Source organism: Equus asinus, chromosome 25 (genome assembly GCF_041296235.1).
Source record: "Equus asinus isolate D_3611 breed Donkey chromosome 25, EquAss-T2T_v2, whole genome shotgun sequence".
NCBI classification, from domain to species: domain Eukaryota; kingdom Metazoa; phylum Chordata; class Mammalia; order Perissodactyla; family Equidae; genus Equus; species Equus asinus.
The window spans coordinates 34,319,284-34,338,031 of record NC_091814.1 but is presented as its reverse complement, the minus strand read 5'-3'; the positions used below and the strand labels follow the sequence as shown (position 1 = coordinate 34,338,031).

Genomic DNA, 18,748 nt, shown 5'->3' with positions numbered 1-18,748 from the left:
TTCCAGTAGACTAGCCCAGACTTCCTGAGAACAGAGGGGAGCCCAGCAGCAAGAGAGAGCAAGCCCCAGTGCACAAGTGCTCTTCAAGCCTCTGCCTGCATCACATTTGCTCATGTCCTGTTGGCAAAGCAGATCGCCTGGTCAAGCCCAGAGCCAATGCGGGCAGGGGCTCCACAAGGATTTGCAAACAGGGGAGTATATTGATTGGGAACCGTCACCGTAACAGTAATTCGTCCACCATAACGATGAGTTTCACCAGTGTGCACACAGCACCAGCGGAGGGGCATGTGACCTCGGGCAGGTTTCTTTCTCTCCGTGCCCTCATCTGCACAATGATGGAGGGGCTTATTCTGAGGGGTCCCTAGGCTCAGCAGCTCAGCGGCTCAGACATGCTAAGAGAGGTGGCTGATTTCACACGGACAGGGGCTGTCACTTCAAGGGAGCGCTGGGCCCTGGTGTGTGGGGAACTCTCCTTGGTCCTGGCACAACCCATACAGGCATCTACTGGCCTCGCTGGCCCTTCCAAATGGTCCCTCTCAGACTGGGAAATCTGAGATTTTAAAATAGGAACAGGATAAAATATCATACAGTCCTACAACATCTTATGAGTTCTCAAAAAGCTTCTCCATGCTCTATCAGGTAAGATAATGATCAGACCCCCAAATTTTAGTGTCTTACCATAATAAAATTTTATTTAGCTCACTGTCTAGTGCAGGAGTTCCTGGTTTGGAGGGGACCCTGTCATTCAGGAACCCAGGCTAAGGAGATGTTCCCCTCGTCATCCAGAGCTTCCAGGTCACTTGGGCAATGACATCCTACTGGCAGTTGAGGGAAAAGGGCGAAGAAAGAATCACGTGGAAGTTATTTGTGGGCCAGGCCTGGGAGTGGCTGCCTCCCTCTCCCACATTCCATGGACCAGAACTCGGTGGACATGGGGAGGGACGCGGGCTGGAAATGAAGGCAGCTGTGAGCCCAGGAGGAAACGGAAACAGGCTTAGAGAACTCAAGAGTCACTTCTACCATAAAAACACACTTCCTCGTGATGTCCCCACAAGGTCCCTGGAGGGAAGGGATGTTCCTTTGTGCTCCAAGCTGGGCCTCTGTGTGTGGAAACAGTAGGACCAGGAGCTCACTTGTGACTGAGTCCAAAAGCCAGGGCCAGAGTTTTCTTTTGCCATTTCACCTTATGAAAAAAAAATATATATGTATTGACAGACCCTGTAGGATTCCTTTATTTCTGTGACCTGGTCTCTGGTATGCTCACCTCAGCTTCTTTCTGTACCCTGAGTCGAGACTTGGGTTGGCTTCAGGGAGTGTGGTGTGGCTGGAAAAGGCAGCGCGGGGCAGTCCAGGACCCCCTCCTCCCCTGCTCAGGCTCAAGGTGCCAGCGCTGTCTTGGTCCCTCCTCCTTCCCCCTCACCCTTTAGATCTGGTGTTAAGTTCTACCCACTTCAACTCTTCAATACACCCCCCACCCCGTTCCCCCTCCCCCAGTCCCATCACCGCTCTCCCCAGTCACCCCATTGCCAATTCCACTCCATCTTCCCCCCAGCCTTGGAGTCAAGCCCAGCGGTGTTGCTCATTATCATCATTGTGAGTTTGAGCAAGTGACTTCAAGCCTGTCTTTCTATCCATAAAATGATGACAATGTTATCCAAAAGACGCATGGTGAGAACTGTGTGAGCCAAAAATTGAGGGAGCAAGCCCTTTGGAAACTGCAAAGCACCATACAATGACCCCCTGCTCCCACGGCTCCCCATCTGGCGAGGTCGCCTGTCCAAATCCTCAGGCCTCCCCTTGCCCACAGGGAACTTCAGTCCTCACCCTGGCAGTCCAGACCTCCCACAATCTGGATCTAACCTTAGTTTCTACTTTTCCCCTTCATGGATCCAGCCAGACAGAATGACTTCCTGCCTCTCAGACGTGACCCTTAGTTTCCACTTCCTTGGAATTTTGTCTCCATGCTCTTTCCTCTTCCTAAATGCCTTCTCTCTTATTTTCACATTTATAATCTCTCCCTGTGTTTCAAAGCATAGCAGGATACCAGCTCTTTCATCAAGTAACCTCCACCCCTTCTGAATTCTTAAAATTCACACGTGGTAACATAATTATTAAGGCTGCAAGTTAAATTCCAGCACATCAGCCTGTGTGCTCAGGAGAGGCACACAGAGCAGGGCAAGTTGTGGTCCCAGCCCTTGAGGAGCTTTCTCACTGCCTAGGGAGACAGACATAAATACTGTACAGCCAAGTACCTGGCAACAGAGAAAGGCCTGCAGACTAAGTGCTAAAATGGAAAGGAAGCAGGACTGAGTTGTGCAGGGAGGGTTCCCAGAGGAGGTCAAGGGAAGCAGACCTTGAAAGGTGCCTGGGGTTCTAGCAGGTGGAGAGGCAGAGGGAGGGCTCCAGCCCAGAGGCAGGAGGCACGATGATGCGCCGTGATTCAGGAAGGGTGAACTGGTATACACCTCAAGGGCAGGACTCCCACTGGTTCATCTTTGCCTTCTCAGGGCAGGTACCAGCCTCAGGACACTAGCATAGTGAGTGTCCATCCTGGCCTATGGTGAGTTTCACAGGGCCACTGAACATCAGAGGCACCAGGCTGGTGCTCTGCCCTGGGGAGGGCCTCCCACCATCTCCACAGGTAATGCCCGTGGTATATACTCAGAGCATATTTATTAAATGAGTGGTAGGCAGCCCATGAAAGGACTCCTGGGTCTCAACTCTGTCAGCAAGGTGCTTCTCCTCTCTGGGCCACAGTTTCCCCAACTGTCGAATGAGGTGACCTCGAAGGCATAAGGGAGCCCTATGGCAAGGGGATGAAGCCCATCGGCTGTGGAGGCGGGGTACCTGGGTACCAACGTCCAGCTTCCTGAGTGACTTTGGGAGAACAATTAATCTCCCTCAGCCTCAGTTTCCTCCTCTGTAAAGAGAAACAATAATACTGCAAAACCTGATCAGAACACCATCAGGAGGATCCTAAGAATTCAATCACATAAAACTTGGAGTCTCATTATGGTGGGGATAAAGAAAAGATGGGGAGCTTGGAACCAATCGTGTTTTGTTTGAATTCAATTATTATGAGTTACAGTAGGATTCTTGTGGATTAAATGTGTTCATATATAGATACACACAATATATAAAAACGTGTTAACATATATATGAAATGCTTAACACAGTACGTGTCCCATGAAAGTGACTAATTAGTAGCAGTGAAACAAGAGCTCCCGGCTGGGCTGAAGTGTGGGCTCACCGAGGACAATTCCTGGGCCGGCTGGGAGCACGTAGGGTCAGGCACTGGCAGTGCCCAGCCCACACTCCCTGAGGCCTGGAATCCTGCAGACCTGGCACCCCAGCTGTTCCAGGGCCAGTTCTGATCTGCCCAAGGTTAGAGAGCCTGGAAAAAAACCCTGACTCGGGCATTACCTCTGAGCGAGCAAAAAAAATGTTTTTCAAGTTCCCAAGAGATAACAGGAAGAGGATAGAAATGTCAGTTAGAGACCACTCTCCTTCTTTTGTTAAAAATGCTCAGAATCCTGCCTGACTAATATCCCAAGCACTTATACCCCTTTTGGCTTCTATCACACGGGAAAAGTTAAGCCTCTCTTTGCCCACAGGGGAAAAGGGTATCCAAATAAAGCAGCTCCTACCTCTCCCACCCAGGTGAGAACCCCGGCCTGGCCCTCTCCCCTCCCCAGGCAGGGCCTGCAGAAGATTTGCTAGGACAGGACTGCCAGCCTCCCCCACTCCCCACCTCTCACTGTGACAGCTGCTTCAGCCATCTGCAGATGCCCCCCACCAGGGGACAGCTCAAGTGGGAGCCTGGGTCCCACATGCATCCTGGAGAAGAGCTGGGAAAGGTTTTCTGCTGCCATCTGGGCGTAGCTCCATTCTGCATCTTATAAGCACAGGTATCAGAGTGGGAGGGGACCCTGCAGAGCCCTCCCTTTTACAGATGAAGAACTGAAGCCCAGAGAGGGGTTGGCCATGCCTCCCTGGCTGATTCTTCTCTGTCCACTTTGCTGGTTCCTTCTCACCTCCTGATCTCTAAATGTTGGTCTGCCTTGGACCTTCCTGCACCACCTTGGGGCCTCACCCAGGCCTGTGGCTTTATGTACCATATATACGTACCTGCTGACAACTCTCAAATATGGATCTCCAGCCCAGGCTCTCTCTTGAACTCCAGATTCATGCATCTAGCTGCCCACTCATCTCCTCCACTGGGATGTCTAATAGGCATCTCTCTCCTCATGGGTCCAAAACTGAGTTCCTGATCTTTCCTCCTCTCACAGCGTTCTCCATTTGAGTTCATGGCAATTCCACCATTGCTCAAGCCAAAATCCTTGGGGTCACTCTTGGCTTCTGTTTCTCTCGTGCTCACACCCAGTCCATCAGCAAACGCTTCAATGTACATAGGGATTCTGACTACTTCTCTCCATCACCCCCACACCCCCTCCCTGCTCCACAACACCACCAGCCCTTGCCTGGTTTGCAATAGTCTCCTTAACAGTCTCCCGGCTTCCACCCTTGTGCCCTGCAGTCTGTTAGGAACTGACTCAGCAGCCAGACTACCCTGGGAAGATAAAAGTCAGCTGGGGTCTCTCCTCAGCTCAAAGCCCTCCAATGGTGCCCCACCCTGCCCAGGGCAGTGGCCCATGTCACCTCTCCATCTGAGCTCCTAGCACTCCCTCCCTGCCCACTCCACTCCAGCCACAGTGGCCTTAGACATACAAGGCGCTTGCCCACCTTGAGACCTAGGCATCTGCATCTCTTCTGCTGGGGGCACTTCCCCCTAAGTGTCTGCCTGCTCGTCCCTCTCCTCCCGGGTACGGCTTCATTCTATGCCTTTATGCAAATGGCATCTTTCAGTGAGGTCTTCCCTAACCTCCTGCATTAAAATTACACCTCCCTCCGTTTTCTGTCCTCCCTCTTTGTTTTTTCTCCATAACACTTATTACCATCAAACATACTCCATCTTTTATTTATTTATTTAGTTTGTTATTTGTCTCTCCTAACTGGAACGTAAATTCCCTAAGGGTAGAGATTTTTATCTGACACATAGTAAGTGCTCAATAAATGTTTGTTAAATGAATGAATGAGCAGGAGTCGATGCTTCTGGTATGACTGCGTCAACTTTTCCCATGAGCACCACTGCTCTTAGGCAATGAATGGAAGAGCAAGAAAGCACCTCAGATCACCAAGTGCAATTCCTCCTTTAGTTGAGGGACACTGAGGCCTGGCAAGGAGGAGGATATCCCAAAACATCACGAGACACTGTCTTCAGAGCTGGGGCTGGGGCTGGATCCCCCTGTCTCTGAAACAGAGCCTGTCCTCTGGGCCCCCTGCCACCCACGGCCAGAGGTCACTCCATTCTGACAGCAATTTCCAGTCTCTTGAGCTTAAAGTTAGAACAAGGAACCTACAGAAAACAAAGAAATGAGGTATGGGGAGTGGGTATTTTTAGCCTCGCTGGTTTCTAAGTGCATACAGACATAGAAAGCTCTATAAGTAGGACTATATATAAGTATCAAATCAGGAAGCAAGTTGAAAGGAGGGTCAGCATTTCTGGGGGTGGCTGAGTGAGCCTGTTGCAACATGGGCAATTTTGAGCCAGAGTGGCTGATTCCAAGGAAACTGGCCCTGCTGAGTCATCTGGAAGCCACACACCTCACACTGGGGGCTCAGAAAGAGTCTGAGGAGTTAGATCCTCCTTTTTCTTCTCCTCCTCAATCAGCCAGAAGTACCAGTAAAACTCCAAGGCCCACGAGCCCAGTAACCAACTATGGCTTTTATGGTCAAAATCTCCCCAGTGCCACATTGCTGTCTTTGGGGGCAGATGGGAATTCTGAAGGGGGAGCCTGAGCAGAAGCCGGGAGCATCTGCGTCCCCAGTTGACCAGACATCTCCCTGGGCTCTGGTTCCTTTGTCCACCAGCAACTTTCCAAGATCTCAGACCACGCCTAGAAGATAAAGCCTGGGTCAGCCTGAAGCACTTCCTATTGGCCATTCTGTTCAACATATATGATCTCATTTCATATAAGCACTTACTAGGGAGGTACTTTTATAACTGTATCCATTTTACAGTGGGAGAAACTGAGGCCAAGAGTGGGTAAGCAATGTACCCAGGTCTCAGCTTAAGTGGCAGACCCAAGCAGTCCAGCTCCACAGCCCATGCCCTTAGTCATTGGGCTACGCTGCATGGGCTGGAGGGCAGGAAACCTGGGTCACAGTCCAAACTGTGTGTGGCCTTCATTCATTCAACAAGTCCTTACTGAACACTGACTATGTAGGGCATTTCTGGGGCTCTGAGATTCGGGATCCAGGGTCGTATGCTGCAAACCTTTGGCTGGACGTTGAACTAAGGGATGAACATGGAGCAAGTTCATACTTTGCTTGTGGACAGTGAACGAGGGCGTCTTGTTCCTCTCATCTGGGGCAACCTGAGGGAAGTATCCTGATTCATGCTGTAGAAATAGGGGCTAGTCCCCCTCTGCAGGGCAGGAGAAGGACCACGCACTGCAGCTGGGGCAGAAATGTGCCCTCATGTAGCTTGTGTTGTAGTTGGGGGACACAGACAACGAGCACAAACAAACAAATGAGATAAATTAAGATGGTTATAAAGGCTCTAAATAAAATAAAACAGGGTCATGGAACTGTTGTGGGTTGAATTGTGTTCCCCCCAGATTTAAATGTTGAAGTCCTAACTCCGTCAGAATGGGAGCTTACTTGGCCATAGGGTCTTTACTGAGGTAATCAAGTTAAAAAGAGATCATTAGGGTGGGCTCTAATCTAATATGACTGGTGTCCTTATACAAAGGGGAAATTTGGAGACAAATGCGTTCAGGGAGAACGCCGTGTGCAGATGAAGAAAGAGATCAGAGTGACGCATCTACAAACAAGGGACACCAAACATTGCCACAAACCACTAGGAGCTGGGAAAGAGGCATGGAAAAGAGTTGCCTCACAGCCCTCAGAAGGAGCCAACCCTGCCAACACCTCCAGAACCGTGAGACAATAAATCTCTGTTGTTTACGCCACCCAGCGTGGGGTGCTTTGTTATAGAAGCCCTAACAAATTAACAGGAACAAGGAGTGTCTGGGGAAGACCAGGATTATGTTAGCTAACAGCTCGGGTAAGGTCCAGCTGCAGAGGGATGTCTGGGCTGAGACCTGAATGTTGAGAAGAAGACAGTCATCTGAACAACTGCAGAAGATCCATGCCCCAGAGATGCAAACAACTTAGCATTTCTGCAGGAGCGATGGAAGGCGTGTGTGGTTGGAGCAGGGAGAGTGGTTCAAGGCGAGGTCAGAGGGAAGACAGAAGCCAGGGCAGGTGGGACATGCTGGGAATTTGGATTTTACGCTAATTGCAACGGGAAACCACTGGAAGGATGATGTGAGACCTGACTTTCCCCTTTAAAAGATCCCTCTGGCTGCTCCGTGGCAAAGGGACTGAGGGTCGGGTAGGTGGAGACCAGTTAGAAAGTGAGGCTCATGTTCAGCTGAGAAATGATGGTGGCTCGGCTGAGAGCGCTGGCAGGGGAGGGGGTTGAGATGGTCGGGTTGACCATAAATTCTGAAGAACCCCAACTGTTGCAGAATCCCAACAGGACTTGCTAGTCGTGGGATGAGAGAAAAAGAGAGGCTTTGAAGATAAACCCTAGGATTTTGGTCTGAGCAACCGAAAGAACAGTGGTGCTTTTCACAGTGGGAGAATGAAGGGAGTAGAGTAGGGAGTTTCTTGAAGAGGAAGCCAGAGAGCCAGCTCCCATCCAAATGAGATTTATAAGATGAGGTCAAACAAAGACTAAAGAGGCATAGTCCCTGTTCTAGAACTCAGAGCCTGAGGGAGACAAACATGGGAACAAATAAGAGCAAGAAGATGTGTGAAGTAGCTGGCTACACACAGCTCCAGGAGTGACTGGGGAAGCTGGACAAAAGCAGAAATGTTTTTGTTTTGTTTTTTCAAAATAATTTCAGACTTACATAAATGTTGCGAAAATAGTACGAGGAACTGCCGAATACCCTTCACCTAGTTTCCTCAAATGTCAACATCCTATAAATTTACAATACAGTCATCAAAACCAGGAAATTAACAATAACTGCAAACCTCAAATTTCATCCATTGCCCCACTGATGTCCTGGAACCAATCTGGTCCAGGAACCAATCCAGCATCACACATAGCACTTAGTTGTCATGTTTCATTTGTCTCCTCTAGTCTAGGATAGTTCCTTAATCTTACTTGCTCATGACCTTCATACTTTTGAAGAGTACTAGCCAGTTATTTTGTAGACTGTCCCTTGATTTGGGTTTGGCTGGTGTTTCCCCAGGTTGTGCATTTTGGCAAGAACACCATAGAAGTGATGTTGTGCCCGTCTCAGTGTGTCATATCAGGCAGGACGTGAAGCCACTATGTTGTATTATTGTTATGTTGATTCGGATCACCTGGGTAAAGTGGCGTCTGCCAGGTTTTTCCACTGTAAAATTACTATTTCCCCCCTTGCAATTAATAAGCATCTCATGGGGAAATACTTTGAGATTACGTAAACATCTGTTTCTCATCACATTTTCACCCACGAATGTTTGTTTCCATCGATGATTCTTAAAATAATTATTACTGTGGATGTTTGCCAAATGGTCGTTTTCTGTTTCCATTGTGCCTTCTAACATTTATTAATTGGAATTTTGCTGTAAGAAAGAGCTGTCCTTTCTCCCTTGTTTATTTATTCAAATATTTATCTATATCAATATAGATTGATTATTTCTTATTTTACCCTTCTTCTATAAGTTATAATCTATTGTGATCATTACTTATTTTGTTGCTCAAATTACCTCAAATTTGGCCCACTGGGAGCCCCTTCAAGTTGGCTCCTGTGTTTAAGAGGAAAGTTTTGAGCTGAGTCATAAATGAGGCATAGGTACTTGTAGGGAGGAAAGAATAAAGAGGCTTCCAGGCCTGAGGGCACCATGGGCTGTACACCTAGCACTTTCTGAGGATGCTCACTGGCCTTTGGGCTGGCTGTTCCTGACCATGAAGGCCAGGAGGATGCAGCCACATGCCTTGCTCAGATGGAGAGACCTCCACTGAAGGTGCCCCACCCCCAGCAAGACTTCCTCAGGGACCAACGCTCTGGGGCTACAGCTGCCACAGCTACTTCCAGCACTTGTGCCCTTAATGTATCTGCCAGGATTTGCTCAAGAGGGCCTTCTACCATACCCACTGACCCCTCCGGCCACTTCCTGCCTGCCACTGCTCTGCCAGATTGGCCATCACCCAGGGCCATTGTGTCCCCACCACTCGACCAGTGACTGGAAGTATTCCCTTGACTTCCCTGTTGAAGGGCTTGTATCAGAGAAGGTGGTGAGGCTCTTGGAGCTATAGAGTGACAGAACTACAGGTCCTAGAGACCATCTAGTTGAGACTGGCTATTGTTTTGGGTGGTTTGTCGTTATTTTTTCAATCCAAGGTCTCTGTGAAGGCTTGAGGGAATGCCCAATAGGTAAAGCAGGTAGGAGTGGGCAAAGAGGGCAGGAGAGCGGCAGCTGGATGACCACCAGTCTGGTCCATGCCCTTGTTGACAGGGATGGAGCTGGGCCCCAAAGGGAAAATAACTTATCTGAGGTCACAGGGACGGTTGGTGGTTGGGCAGGACTAGGATCTGGTGTCAGGAATCCTCATGTTCTCCTCACCATGGCACATTCCCAATCCACTCTGCTTTTTATCAGCTCCTGAGGAGGCCACAGTCTGGGTTCAGTCATCCATTTCCCTTGTTCCCCATGATGGCAGAGAGACCGAGGCGAGTCTTCTGGTCCCTTTCTGGGGCAGAGCCTCTGGGCACACAGGGAAGGGAAGCTGCCCTAGGTCAGTTAGCAAGTGCAAGGCTGAGGTCAGGTCCAGGCTCACTTTTTGACCTCTTCTTGCTGGAGGCCCATGACTTCACCCAGACCCAGAGCTAAAGGGATAGAATCCGGCCACCCTTTTTTCCTTGGTGCCTCCCTCTTCTTTCAATTCAGGATTGGAAACAGGGCCCATTTTGTTCTTTTTTTTAATTTCAAATTAGGCTTAAAGATAGGTTAAACATTCGCATGATCCAAAATTCAAGAATTACAGACGTTGCGCTGGAAGAAGTCTGCTTTCCGACTCTGTCCTCTGGACATCCCCTCCCCAGAGGCTATTTTCGTGGTTCGATCTTTCATAGCTTTCCAGAGATAGTCTACGTCACGTTTCTGTAAAGGGCCAGAGAGTAAATATTTTCGGCTTTGCAGGCCACAAGGCCTCTTTCCCACTGCTCATCTCCACCATTGTAGTGGGAAAGCAGACATAGATGATATATGAACGAATAAACGTGGCTGTGATCCAATACAATTTTATTTATGGACACTGAAATTTGAATGTCACGTAATTTTCACACGTCCCAAAATACTATTCTTCATTTTTTCCCAAACATTTAAAAATGTGAAAACCATGCTTACCTCACAGGCTGCACAGAAACATAGTATCTTGATGTACGGATAAACCACAATGTCTTTAAACAACGTCCTGCTGATGGACTTTTAGCCTGGTTCCAGTCCTTTGCCATCATACATGATACTGCAGTGAATAAGCTTGCCCGCACGTCACATGCAGGTGATATATCCATAGGATAAATTTGGGGATGAGTGTGATCAAATCTGAACAGCTTTTCTTCTCCTCCCAGGCTCCTCCACCTCCTTTCTCATCTCTTTACAATCTTCATCTTGCTCCCTCAGTACCAATCAGTTAACATCCCAGGTACTGAGAGCTCCCTAGCACCAGCCCTGGCCTGTCTCAGAAGAGATCCTCGAACCCCACCTGTCTGTTCCCGCAGCCCTGCCCCGGGCCAGGTCCTCAAATATGTCTTGGACTCCAGTCTCCTAATGGGTCCTCTGCCTTTACTCTGTCCCTGCTCCAGCTCTTCCTCAGGGAGGCCCCAGAGGAATGCATCAGAGTCACAAGTCTAATTCTGATGGCCCCCCCTGCTCATTTCACAGATCTGTACAAGGAAAACCACACCCCTTAGAGTGGTGTTTAAGACCCCCACTCTGCCATAGTCTGATCTCTTCCTACCATGGCCTAGTGACTAAGAGAGTGGACCCTGGAGCCTAATTGGACTGAATCTTAGCTCTGCTCGGAGGCTTGATATTGGGCAAAGAAACATTTCCTTGGTGAAAGCTTAGTTTCCTGACCTGTAAAATGGGCAGAATAAGTCCTCACCTTATAGGGTTGTTGTGAATCAATTCACAGAAAACACTTACAACAGTAGCTGACACGTATTACAGGCCCAGTGGATGATGGCCATCATTATTTTTCTTTTTAAACTCAATCATAGCTTTATCTCCCACACTCAGCACGCAAGTTTCACTCCCTCAGGCTCCCAACACTACAGCCCTACTAGATTGTGACCATTTTGGAATCACTCCATTCCCGGTGACTGTGCTGGGTCCTTTTCCCGCTGCTCCTTCAGGCTGGGCAAGCCCGCTGTTGAAATACCACTTATCCTCCAGATCTCAGCTCAGAAGCAGCTTCCCTTCGAAGCCTCAGTCTCCTCCTCCTTCTGTTTCTCCATCCCTCCCCACTTCTGTGATTGCCTTTCCACAATCTCCTACACTCATATGGGAATCATACACGCTTGTGCCGTCCCCCAAGGGGACTGTCAACTCCCTGGAGGACCAGGTCTGGGTCTCCCCATCTCTGAGCTCCGCCCAGCACTTAGCACAGACACTTCCATATGGAAAGTGCACAGTAACGCCTTTAAGTTTAGCTGCAGACTTGGGCTCGTTGGGGATGCAGAATGCAGACATGTGAAGAAGTAATTATGCTGCCCAAGGTAGGAATCATTACTTCTACATCGTCTAGAACTCATACACTTATAAAGAGGATGGACTAAGTTTTCCCCAAACCTCAGAGGTGGGTTGGAGGTCTGCTGGCCTCTGCTCATCCACTCCCTACCACACTGCCTTTGAGTTAACAAATCACAAGTCCTGCGACAAGTTTCTGCTTCATAATCAGCATTCATTTGTCTTTCATTCCTTCTATAAGACAAGCACCAGGTGATGGAGAACCAACTTAAGTGCGGACGGGGACACGCTATGTGAATCAGAAACTTTCTGGTCCTCATATATGGGGTTCCAAAAAGTCTATATTGTTAGGCTACTTGGCTTATGACCAAAATCTCCCTGAATGCAGTTGCGACTACATGTGTGACTAGAGCTCAGAGAAGAGGGCAGGCCATCAACCCACATATCCATAGGGACTACGTTGGGTTACATGTCATAAAAATCTTAAATAACTGGTTTCTTCTTCCTTCACGTAACATAAATGCTGAAGTCTGATGGATCATGACTTCAGTGTCTCAGCCTCCTTCTACTCTTTTGCTCTGCCATACTTAGGATGTGACTTCCATGTTCAAGGTTGCCATATGATTATGACATGGCCACTGTGGCTCCAGATATCACATTCACATTCCAGACAAGAAAAAGGGGAAAGAGGGTAAGGGCGGAAAGGGCACAGTTGAGTCAGCCTCCTTTAAAGAGCTTTCTCAGAAGCCCCTCCCACCAACTGACATTTACATCTCATTGGCCATACCTGTGACCCCTGACCACCCTAACTGCAAAGGGGTTTGGGAAATGTAGTTTCTTAACTGGGCACATTGCTGTCCCAAAATAAAATTGGGAATTTGCTAGGAAAGAAAAAGAGGGGAGTAAGGATGGGCTGGGTAGTTAGCTGTCTCTGCCACAATTGGGATAATCAAGGAAGCCTTCATGGAAGAAATGGGCCACAGTAGGATCAGATGAGGACTTACCACAGGCGGGCACTTTATTAAGTACCGGTGGGGGAGGGGAGGCTTCTCCTGCTGTCCTCACACGGGAGGGAGCAGTTCCAGTTTCCATTTTGGAGATAAGGAAAACGAAACCTAAAGCCATTCGATAACTCGCTCAGGGTCACACAGATAGTAAACGACAGTATAGAGTCAAACTCCGGAATCCAGCAGGCTCACTTCTCCCTACCAGGCTCCCCTCCCCTGTCTCGGTGTGCGGATGTAGAGAGAGGGGAAAGACCAAAGGTTCAGAGATGGGGACGCTCCCCGGGTGTTTCCAGAACAGAACCCTGACGGGCTCAGAAGGAGAAGGGAATGCAGATTCCCAGATTGCTCCAAGTGGGAATTTTTGAACAGAGATATCTTAGTTACTTACGGGTTAATTCCCAGAAGGACTTAATCTGTTTTATACTTTTTAAAAAAGCGTTAACATGAAACAAAAGTCAAAAACCAAATAGAAAACTGAGGAGATATGTTTGGGGGTTGAAAGCACCTTTTGCTGGGGACCCCCGGACAGGGCAAGGGAGAGGGTGGGAGGCTGACGCCAGGCTGGGAGGACGAGGCGAGCAGGGGAGCAGGTGGGTCTGTCTGCTCCCGACCAAGTCCCTCCTGCTCTGGGCAGCAGCCAGCAGTCTGCCACCTGTCAGGAGCTGGGCGGAGGCGGGACGTGTGAGGAGCGTGGCTGGGCTGCTCAGAGTCCTGGGAACATTCTCGCCTTGGGCCGTGTGACCAGCAGCCAAGCTCCGGTACCCTCTGCCTGGGGTCACATTCCTGCCCTCGGGTCCCCTGCGTGGCTCAACAAATGGAAAGGGAACTTGACTCCCCCTCTCTCACAGGGGTGTCCCTAGACCAGGGAAATCCTAGGGCCTCGGGTTTCACCCCAGGTTTGGCAGCTCAAGGGTCAGAGCGTTCCCAGGGCGCCGGGACAGCGGCTGTGGCTGAGCGCCCTCTCTAGGCAGAACCTGGGATTGCCGTTCCCTGCTAATTTCACGAACAGTTATTATTGCTATCGTCATTGTTGCCTGGTAGATGAAGGCGCCATTACCTAAAATCTGGAATATAGAAGGAGGGGCAGTTTGGTGAGAGCGGCTGGAGATAGTCAGTTATTGCTGTTTCAAAGAGAAGATGGAGTGCGTCCCTGACCTCAATCAGTTAACGCATAGAATGATTGAAAACGGGAAATAGAACAAACCATATTCCAACCATGTATGGATTTACCAGTAAACGGGGGTCTAAGCCCCCATGACATAGCAGGATTCTAAACTCTCTGACAAATATATGAGAAGTAGAGTAAAAACCCAGCTAATCCAACCATTGGGAAATTGTGGCAGGTGAATTTTCTGGATATCTGAAAATTTGCCAGCCCCACACACTTTAAGCATGTTTTTACAAAATGTTAAATATTTTGCATGAAAATATTGTGTGTGTGTGTGTGTGTGAGAGAGAGAGAGAGGAAAATTGGCTGTGAGCTAACATCTGCCAATCCTCCTCTTTTTGCTTGAGGAAAATTGTTAGTGAGCTAACATCTGTGCCAATCTTTCTCTATTTTATGTGGGATGCCACCACAGCATGGCTTGAGGAGCAGTGCTAGGTCCACACCCCCGATCTGAACCCAGACCGCCAAAGCAAAGCACGTGAACTTAACCACTACCCCACCGGGCCAGCCCGCGAATAGTTTTTAAACGTGCGCTACACTCATCCCTGGCTTCTTAGAGGCTATTGTGTTCATTGTGAACATGGTCATTCTGCTGTCTTGTGATGTGATGATGACCCTGGAGGCTGTGGGGTGGGGTGGCTGTTTGCTTCACGTTAAATGATCCCCAGGGGCTATTTTGTTTTGACATCTGCTTTGTCCGTTTTCTAGGTATCCCCTCGCTGGCAGGCTTTCCTGTGTTGATTTTCCCTGCTCTTTTAAAGCCATCCTTCACTTTATTGCTTCTGATCTGCTCTAAGTTTGGAGACCAGACATAAAAGGTTCATCTTTTATAGCCCATCTTAACCCCAAAAGGAATTAATGGGATTATTAAAATTTATCAAATACTACTCAGCCATAAAAAATGACAAGATCGTCCCATTCACAACAACATGCATGGACCTTGAGGGTATTATGCTAATGGTGTAAACTATCATAACCTCAATAAAAAAATTTTTTATTTATCAAGTACCTACTATGTGCTGGGCATTTTACCAGCTGTTTTGCAACCAATATTTCATTTTTCAGAAAAACTCTGTGAGTTGGAAATTTTTATTTCCATTGTATAGATGTATAAAATGGTGCTCAGAGTATTTAAGCAATTTGCCCAAGGTCACACAGCTGCTAGTGAGTGGCAGGGCTAGAATTCAGGTGCAGTGTGTCTAGCACAGGGACCACTGATGCTTTTCCTTCTATGCTTCACTGCTCTGGGTTTGTGGTAAATTGCATGCTGTTCCCCATTGCTTGTTACTGCCTTGGGCTGTAATAGTTTTATCTACCTAAATAGAACGTAAGCCCCTTGAGGGCGGTGACCTGGCTGCCCATTTCTGTATTGTCCACACCATTACCCAGTGCCAGCACTCCAGGTGGCCCACAGTTGCTTTTCAAAGAGTGAGAGCCTGGAAGAATGGGGGCAAGAGAACGGAGTGGGTCATTGTCCCTCTACCCCAACACCTCCTACCTCCCTGCTACCTGAAACCTCCAACTGGCCACCAGGCCTTTGCTCAGCATTTACTGAGCAGAATGCTTTGTCTGCACAACGCCCAGACCTTCCCTCAGTTTAAACCAGCATCTGCCGAAGCACCCCAACGTGGGCCACTCTGGGTTGGGATGCAGGAACGGCCAGCTCAGGCACTCTGCCTCTCCCTGGGGACCAACATGGAGTCCAAGCCCGGAGGAGACACCACAGGGACATAGCAGCCCAGAAGGGGAAGGCTGGTGTTGGTTCCAGGATTTTTGCTAGAGAAATTCTCAAGCAGGTGCCTCTGAGGAAACTCTTTCATACAGAGCTGCTTTCCTGAAAGGAGAGTGGCTGAGATTCCAGTGGACCCGACTTTCCGGCCAAAGTAAAAAAGCAGGCCATCATCCCAGCAGGGCCTGATTCTGCTAAATAATGCTTGCTCTGAATCTTCACTCTCTGACCAAAACTTTGGGCAGATCTGTGCCATCACATGACTTACAGATTTCATCGTGACAAGACAGTTTCTGTTTGTGTTTTGGTTCTCTATCAGAAACACTGAGCTCAGCGGGGAACCTCCCTCTCCCGCATGTGACCAGGGCACACAGGCCGAGTCACGTAACACAGTTGCTTGAGAGCCGAGTATTTCTCTGGGTGACATCACACCCTTGCTGATTGCCCAGGTGTTTCACGGCCTCCTAGGGCTGACATGGAATTTGCATCATTTCCGCTACTTGGCTCTTGATTTGTTTGTCTTTGGTTAACAGTAAATCTGGATTGGGGTTGAGGGAAGTTGTTGAGACAACCAGACAGCAAACACATCCCACAGAGAGCTTGGCAGGACTTGGACCTGGGGCTCCTGGCCCATCTCCCACTGCAGGAGCCATCTCAGGTCTTCTGGGCTCAGACCTGAGGCAGAGAGATTGCTCATCCAGCCCCTCTTGCATCGCTCCCAGGACTTACTTCAGATTCCGAACCTCTTTGGACCAGCCTCGAAGGCCCAGGGCCAGGCACTACTGAGCCTTGTGATTTTATGTGCCTCTTTCCTCATTTCCCCTCTTCAGAGGAGCCCGCGCTGGAAGACTGTGGAGTCTCCTCCTTCCCTCTGCTCTGGCCACTTGTCTGGAGTCAGAGCTCACTCTTCCCACCTTCCCATGCACCTTGGGACTCTGCAGACATCCCTCACCCCTTTCCATCACCTTGTGGGAGAGGAGACCAAGGCTGACTTCTCAACCCACTCCAGTCACCCACCACTTCCCAGCACACCTTCCCCTCTCTGGCCTCAGTTTGCCCATCTGCCAACGAGTTCTCCCACCTGGGAGCATGAGGCCCATTCTCCCGACTGCAGGATGAATACTAGGACCAGCTGGGTTTGCGAAAGGGCACATTACCCCATTGCTCCAGAAGTTCTCTAACTGGAACGTGCATCAGAATTCACTGGGGGGCTGGGATAACACAAGGAGCTGCTCTTCCCCTCCATGACCAGGGTTCCTGATTCGGCAGGTCTGGGGTGGGGTCAGAGAATTTGCATGTCTAACAAGTTTTCAGGTGAGGCTGATGCGGCCGGCCGGTTCAGGGACCACACTTGGAGAACCACTGCTCTAAATCACACAGCTCCTGGACACAGCTCCAGAGTCACCCAAAAGGAGTGAGATACCATATGTGTGGAAGGTAGCTCAGACTGGCTCTGGGAAGTTGGTAGGTTGAAATCAGCCACGATGGGAGTATTCACACCCCAGAAATCAGCAAACACTATAAACCAGAGCTTTTTTCCCCAGAGAGCTGGTTGTTTAACATTTACCAGCACACCACTGCCTAGGAAGGCAGCCTGTCTTCCTCTGTGTCCTAAGACTGGAGTGTTGTGTCTCAGAAACTGGACAGGAAAGCTCAATCAGAATTCTCTGTGCCTCCATTTCCTTGTCTGTAAGTTGAAGATAATAATAGCATCTACCTCACTGGGCCACAAGAATTGAGTAAGAAAATACATGTGAATCACTTAGCAAAATACCCAGCATAGAGTAAGTGCTCAAAAATATTAGCTATTCTCTTTAAAATCCTTTGGATTGTAGGGATCTGTGTGTTTTCTTCCTGCTGGATTATAAAGTTCTATATAGCTGTACGCCCAGGAGGGGTGGAGACCATGCCATACTGAGCTTGACAGCTTTGGGATATCTGCTAGTACACAGTTCTCCTTCTCTGGGGATGCCTCCCCCCAGTGCCCAGCATGTGCCTCAGCCCCTGGGTTTGTACATGTGACACGCTGGCCATAGCAGCTTATGCTAGATGCTCTGGGGCTCTCAGAGTCTCTCTCCTGGGAACTTGGACCTGGAAACCAGAGCTGGCCTGTGACTCACCACCTCAAAGTCAGTGAGGCAAGCAGGCTCTGCCAGCAGCCAGAGAGCCCGAGGAAGGGCTGCAAAGAGAAGGGAGGGAGCAGATGGGCAGAGGCAGGCATGGGAAGGAGACAGAGAAGGAGTCTTGAGAACATCCTGCCTCTGAATCAGGGCTCCTCTGAAAGTTCCACTGTCCTGCCATGGGCCTGCATCCTCATAAGTAATGTCCCCTTTGGCTTAAGTCGGACCAAGGTGGCTTAGAGTCCCAGCTTATCCACTTACTCCCCTCTTTGTAGATCCCCGCCTCCCCCAGGACAGGCAAGGGTTCCAGTGCCAGCTCCGCCCTGCTTGCTGTGGGCCTTGGGCAGGTCTCTAGGCCTCTCTTCTTCAGTCTACTCATTGACTGCGAACTTGGGTATGAGCAAGCCTCCTTCTGAATTTTCCCCATTATATGAATAGAAATAAATATTTCCAACATTGGCTACTCAATGTCGTCATCCCTTGCTTAACACGCTTCAGCAGCTCCTGTTGCTCTTGGATTGAGTCCAGTCTCTTTCATGGACTGGAGGCACTGCATGGTCTCCCTTTGCCCCTGTCCAGCCTCCACTCCCTCCTCTTCCCACTGACACACCACTCAGCCATACAGACTGCCTGGCACTTCCCCTGGACCCTGTGTTCTCTCTGGCTTCTCTCTGCGCAGCATACAATTTCCCCAAGGCCACAGCCAACTACCAACCATTCTTCAGCCCTCTCCTGGGCCGGGGCTTCCCCTGGGCCACTTTCCCTGACACGGCCCTCATTGCCCACTCTGTGCCTTGCAGCCTGTACATCTCTCTATCCTCACAGCACTTCTAATGGCCCACTTGTACCCACGTCCTCTGCTGCACCACAAGTTCCCCAGAGCAGGCACTGTGTGCCGGCCCCCTTGTCT

At 49.4% G+C, this 18,748-nt stretch overlaps 1 long non-coding RNA gene across 1 annotated transcript in view; it reads left to right on the top strand.

Annotated features, from left to right (window-relative positions):
- Positions 1-18,748, top strand: part of LOC123280872 (uncharacterized) — a 54,113-nt gene that overhangs the window by 14,798 nt on the left and 20,567 nt on the right. The window lies entirely within an intron of this gene.